Raw genomic sequence first — 6,505 nt, 5'->3', positions numbered from 1 at the left:
CAGGTGATTTAGGTCAGAATGTATTTTAGATTAAGGTCATGCTGGAAACCCACCAAGACTTATGGGCCAGATTTAAACATTCAAATGCCACCAACTTCTGCTCTGGCCCACTGAGAGGTTGTTGAAGCCCTGTGCAATTAACTATTTGCTCATAGCAATGGGTGACCAAAAAGGTGGTAAAATGATGTGGTGCAGTTTCCCTGGCACCTTTACATGTAGACTCTGCCTGTGACTTCTTTGGTTTACATGGTATTTAATTTACATGGTATGTTGAATCAAACACAGGTCTTTTTGTGGATCCTCCAAAAGGGAGTTTTAAGGTTGCTTGAAAGGCCTTCCATAACTTACTTGATTATCTGGAGGCTCTCAACCTGACTGGAATTCTGTTTTATATTTGGTAGTTTAAATAAAGGAAGGCCCTGGGAGCCTAGGATACCCTATGATGCCAAACAGAAATACACTCCTCGGCTCTCTTCTCTTAGCCTCTACCTTAAGGTGACAGAAAGGCCATGTCTTAGCAATTGGGAACAGTATGATAGGCTGAATCGTGTGCCCCCTCCCCAAAGATGTCCATGTCCTAATGCTCGGAGCCATTGCATGGTACCTTACATGGCACAAAAGTACTTTGCAGATGAAATTAAGTTACAGGTCTTGAGATGGGGAGATTATCCTGGATCATCCAAGTGGGCACTAACTGCAATCACCAGCATCCTTTTAAGAGGGAAGCAGAGGGAGATGTGACACTGACAAAAAAGAAGGCAAGGTGGCCACAGAGGCAGAGACTAGAGTCATGCAGCCACAAGTCAAGGAATGCCAGCAGCCACCAGGGCTGAAGCGGCAAGGAACGGGTTTTCCCCTTGAGCCTCTGGAGGGAGGCTGGCCCTGCCAACACCTTGATCTGCAACTTCTTTCCAGCTTCCAGAACTGTGAGAGAAGAAGTTCTGTTGTTCTAAGCCATCAACTTGCGGTAATTTGGTATAGGAGCCATAGGAAACCCATGCAAACAGTGAAGTATAAGCGGGGAGAGAGGAAGATCCTCAGTCATGCCAGGACCTGCCTCAAGTTAGGAAGTGTAGAGAATATACTGTGGTCCAGGACTGGCCTCCAAAAGAGCCTCAGACTGACTGTTTGGGTCCAACACACAAAAAAAATTTTTAGTGGATAAAAAAAAAAAGAATGTGAGCCTGAGACTGATGGTAGGAGTTTGCAGACTTCACAAACCTTGGGTTATGCCCCAAACTACAGACTGTCCATTCACTCAAATCTGGAGTTGCAGGTGTATAAATTGCTAAATGCTAATGGTCTGTGGAGGGATGTATTTATCTGGCTTTCCTTTATCTCAGCTTTGCTTTTATCTGACAGAATTTCACTGTCAGAGTTATTTTATCTATTTCCCCTACTCTGTTTTTGGTGGGAGACTTTTTTATAGCATGGTTCTTGAAATTACATAACTGAATACTGAAAGTCTTCACAAAACCCAGCATCTCTCTAGGCCTTTTGGGCAAAAAGAAAAGCCTGGCATCGGCAGTGAAGGAAGATGGCAGCCCAGAGCTTCCCCACGCCATTGCACGGGCATGTGGGCTGCGGCACGTTCAGTGACGTGTATGAGCCCGCGGAGGACATGTTTCTGCTTCTGGAGGCACTCCAGGTAGCGGCTGCCGAGCTGGCGGGAGTGGAAATATGCCTGGAAGTAGGGGCAGGGTCTGGTGTAGTATCTGCATTCCTAGCCTGTATGATAGGTCCTCAGGCTTTGTACATGTGCACTGATATCAACCCTGAGGCAGCAGCTTGTACCCTAAAGACAGCACGGTGTAACAAAGTCCACATTCAACCAGTTATTACAGATTTGGCCAAAGGCTTGCTACCAATATTGAAGGAAAAAGTTGATCTTCTGGTGTTTAATTCCCCCTATGTAGTGACTCCACCTGAAGAGGTAGGAAGTCACGGAATAGAGGCAGCTTGGGCTGCTGGCAGAAATGGTCAGGAAGTCATGCACAGGTTTTCCCCCCTGGTTCCAGATATCCTTTCACCAAAAGGATTATTCTGTTTAGTTACCATTAAAGAAAACAACGCAGAAGAAATTTGGAACATAATGAAGACCAAAGGTCTGCAAGGAACCACTGCACTTTCCAGACAAGCAGGCCAAGAAACTTTCAGTCCTCAAGTTCACCAAGTTCAAGCATACAATGTGTGCCCAGAGCTACTGGAAACTGAATGCATTTAGCATATCTTGAAACTGAAGTCATTCATTAGGTAAAAAGGAATTTTATCAGAAATTTGTCATTAAAAAAAGGTAGAAAGGTGGAACATTCCCTTTCACTCAGGCCTATAGAATTATTTGCACAAGTACAAGTAAATATGTATATTTATAATTTGCATTTTAAATATAAAAGTTATGTATGAAATATTTATTTCAGCATTATTTAGTAAGGCAACAGAATTGATCTGGCAAATGTCTTCTTTTTCATACCAGTCCATAAAGGCAGTTTGCTTTCAGATGGCAGGGCCAGCAATACACCTTCACTGTTATATCTCCGGTGTATATCAACTCTCCCACTCTATGTCATAATTTAGTTCATAGGGATCTTTATTGCCTTTCCCTTCCACAAAATATTACACTGATTGGTTATATTAATGACATTATGTTGATTTGACCTAGTGAGCAATAAGTAGAAACTACACTAGACTTAGTGGAAAGACATTTGCATCAGAGGGAAGGAAATAAATATGACTACAATTCAAGGACCTTCTACCTTAGTGAAATTGGTAGAGATCCAATGACATGGGGCATGTTGGAATATTTCTTCTAAGGTGAAGGAGAAGTAGTTGCATCTTGCTGTTCTTACAACCAAGAAAGAGGCACAATACTTAGTGGGCCTGTTTGGGTTTTGGAGGCAACATTTCCCAATTTCATTATGTTACTCCAGCCCGTTTACCAATTGACTCAAAAAGCTGCTAGTTTTGAGTAGGGCCCAGGACAAGAAAAGTCTCTGCAACAGGTCCAGGCTGCTGTGCAAGCTGCTCTGCCACTTGGGTCATATGATCCAGCAGATCTAGTGGTGTTTAAGTGGCAGTGGCAGATAGGGATGCTGTTTGAAGCTTCTGGGAGGTCCCTATAGGTGAATCTTGGTTTAGGATTTTAGAGCGAAGCCCTGCCATTACCAACAAATAACTAGTCTCTTTTTGAGAAACAGCTCTTGGCCTGCTACTGGGCCTTACTAGAGACTGATACTTAGTGAGTCACCAAGTTACCGTGCAACCTGAGCTGCCCATCATGAACTGGTTGTTATCTGAGCCACCAACGCACAAAGTTGGATATGCACAGCAACACTCCATCATCAGATGGAAATGGTATACACATGATTGGGCCTGAGCAGGCCCTGAAGGCACAAGGAAGTTACATGAAGAAGTAGGCCAAATTTCCATAGTTTCCACTTCTGCTATCTGCCTTCTCTCTTCCAGCCTGCATCTATGGCTTCATGGGAACTTCCCTATGATCAGCTGACAGAGAAAGAGAAGACTTAGGCCTGGTTTACAGAGGATTCTGTATGATATTCAGGTACCACCCAAAAGTGGACAGCTGCAGCACTACAGCTCATCTCTGGGCTACCTTGAAGGACAGTGGTGAAGGGAAATCCTCCCAGTGGACAGAACTTTGAGCAGTCCCCCTGGTTGACTTTGCTTAGGAGGAAAAATGGCCAGATATTCAATTATATGCCAATTCATAGGCTGTGGCCAATGATTTGGCTGGATGGTCAGGGAGTTGAACGTAACTGGAAAATTGATGACAAAGAAATTTGGAGATGAGGTGTGTGGATAGATGCTGAATGGGCAAAAAGGGTGAAGATATTTGTGCCCTGTGTGAATGCTCACCAAAGGGTTAGCAAAGAAGGATTTTAATAAAGTGGACAAGATAACCTGTTCTGTGGATACCAGTAGGCCTCTTTCTTCAGCCACCCCTATCATCACCCAGTTGTCTCATGAACAAAGTAGCCATGGTGACAAGAATAGAGGTTATGCATGGGCTCAGCAATGTGGACTTCTACTCACTGAGGCTGACCTGGCCAAGGCTACCTATGAGTGTCCAGTCTGCCAGTAGCAGAGACCAACACTGAGCCCCTGATATGACACCATTCCCTAGAGTCATCAGTCAGCTGCCTAGTGGCAGGTTAATTACATTGATCCACCTCCATTGTTAAAGGGATAGTGTTTTGTCCTTGCTGAAATAGAGCTTACTCTGGATACAGATTTGCTTTCCCTTTGCGCAATGCTTCTACTATAACTACCATCCATGGACTTATAGAATGTCTCATCTATGACCATGATATTCCACACAGCATTACAAGGAACTCAGTTCACAGTAAAAGTGTGGCAGTGGGCCCATGCTCATGGAATTAACTGGTCTTACCATGTTCCCTACTATCCTGAATTAACTGGCTACGTAGAGCAGTGGAATGGCATTTTGAAGACAGTAATAGCACCAGGTATATAGCAGTGCTTTGTAGGGCTGGGACAAGGTTCTCTAGAAGGCAGTCTATGCTCTGAATCAGCATCCAGTATATGGTGCATTTCTCTTATGACTGGGATTCTCAGGTTCAGGAATCAAGGGGTCAAAATAGGTGGGACACCATTCGCTATTAGCCCTAGTGACCCACTAGTAAAATTTTTGCTTCCTGTTCCCATGACTTATGCTCTGATGGCCTGGAGGTCTTACATAGGGTGGAATGTTTTCCACTGAGAGACACAATAATGATTTAATTGAACTGGAAGTTTAAGACTGCTCCTCAGCCATTTTGGGCTTCTCAGCCCTCTAACTCAATAGACAAATGAATTACAGTGCTGGCTGGGTGATTGTTCCTGACTACCAAGTAGAAACTGGACTATCCCCATATGGTGGTAAGGAAAACTATGCCGGGAAGACACGAGATTCCTTAGGGCATCTCTTAATGTTACCATGCCCTGTGATTAAGGTCAGTGGAAAACTACAACCTAATTCAGACAGGACCACTAATGACCCAGACCTTTCAGGAATAAAGGTTTGGGTCACCACTGGGTAAATACCATGACTGGATGAGGTGCTTGCTGAAGGCAAAGGGAACACAGAATATATACTGGTGGAAGAAATACTAGCTTTGATCGTATGACCAGTTACAGAAACACAGATTGTGATTGTCGTAAGTATGTCCTCCATATTTTGCTATGACTCCATTTTGTGTGTGTGTAGCTTTGTTTTCTTTCTTCTCATTTCCTTATTCTGTAACATAAGATGCATTGATTTTATAGCATAGTGTTTAAATATTGTTAATTTTTAAAACTGGCTCCAATGTTCAACCTTGATTAATTTTACATCATATTATTTAAGTTATAGGATATCAAGGAGAGAGTAAATATCACATGAAGACTTTACCTTCCCTTCTGGGAAATGGGTTCGTGTGTTTCTGGTAGAATGCTGGATTGTTAATCACGTTAGATGGAATTATGACCTTGTTATTGTCTTTATGTGGCAGTTACGTATGGTTTAAGGAGATGTGTATGGGTGCCAAGTTGACAAGGGTAAACTTGTGATGGTTAATTTTATATGTCAACTTGAATAGGCCACAGGGTGCCAGATATCTGTTTAAACATTATTCTGGAGCGTCTTGAGTGTGTTTACAGAGGACATTTGCATTTGAATTGGGGGACTCAGTAAAGGAGATTGCCATCCCCCAGGTGGGTGGGCATCATCCAATTTGTTGAGGGCGTACATAAAATAAAAAGCAGAGGAAGGAAGAATTCATCCCTTAAAAGAAAAGAAAAGCCTGGCATCCTGGTTACCTGCCTGGTTGTAGTGGACCTCCTCCCTGAGCCGTGCTGGGAAGTGGCGTGCCCCTGGGGCAGCAGGGAAAGTGATCCTGGAGCACCGTGGAGAAGAACTACCTGGCTATCCCCAGGCTATGCGGAGTCTGGATATTAAATAACGTGTCTACTATGCAGAGGCTCTAACTTCTGACATGAAGCCGTTGGGGAAGCATCGATGTGCTGCTCACAATTAGGAGCTAGTGGAAATCCAGCCGAAAGGAACAAAGTGATTCTGAGGACAAAATAGCTCAATCAAGTGAAAAGTGATTTCAGACCTGACATCAGCTTGACAGTAGCAACTGGGTTCTTATTATTATCTGCTTTTGAACCTCAGTAAGAGAACTTGCCTACCTTTGATACTGTAAGCAGGATCCTTCATGTTTAAAGATTAAAGCAGCTTTCTGGCTTGTTAGAAAGAATTCGCATGGGAATGGGTTTCACAGCCAGAAGCTGAGCTCTCTCAAAAGGATGTCACTCTGCAGCAAGATTATCTCCCCCTTCCATGAATACCAAAATAGCCCCTGATTAATTCTTTCCATTAGGAGCCCCATGTCCCCCTACTGTTAGATTTGGGATTGAAACAATATAGTCTGATTACCAGTGTGTCCTGTGCAGTTTAGATTGTAAGTGTGAGATGTGAAATGTAAGAATTTTTTTTTTTTTTTTT

At 43.3% G+C, this 6,505-nt stretch overlaps 1 pseudogene; it reads left to right on the top strand.

The window, feature by feature from the left end:
* Window positions 1–1,537: 1,537 nt before the first annotated feature.
* On the top strand, window positions 1,538–2,234 carry LOC100435428 (methyltransferase N6AMT1-like; annotated as a pseudogene).
* The last annotated feature ends 4,271 nt before the right edge of the window (window positions 2,235–6,505 follow it).

The sequence above is a fragment of the Pongo abelii genome, chromosome 9 (assembly GCF_028885655.2).
Source record: "Pongo abelii isolate AG06213 chromosome 9, NHGRI_mPonAbe1-v2.0_pri, whole genome shotgun sequence".
In the NCBI taxonomy this organism is placed as follows: domain Eukaryota; kingdom Metazoa; phylum Chordata; class Mammalia; order Primates; family Hominidae; genus Pongo; species Pongo abelii.
This window is presented reverse-complemented; position numbering and strand designations above follow the sequence as displayed.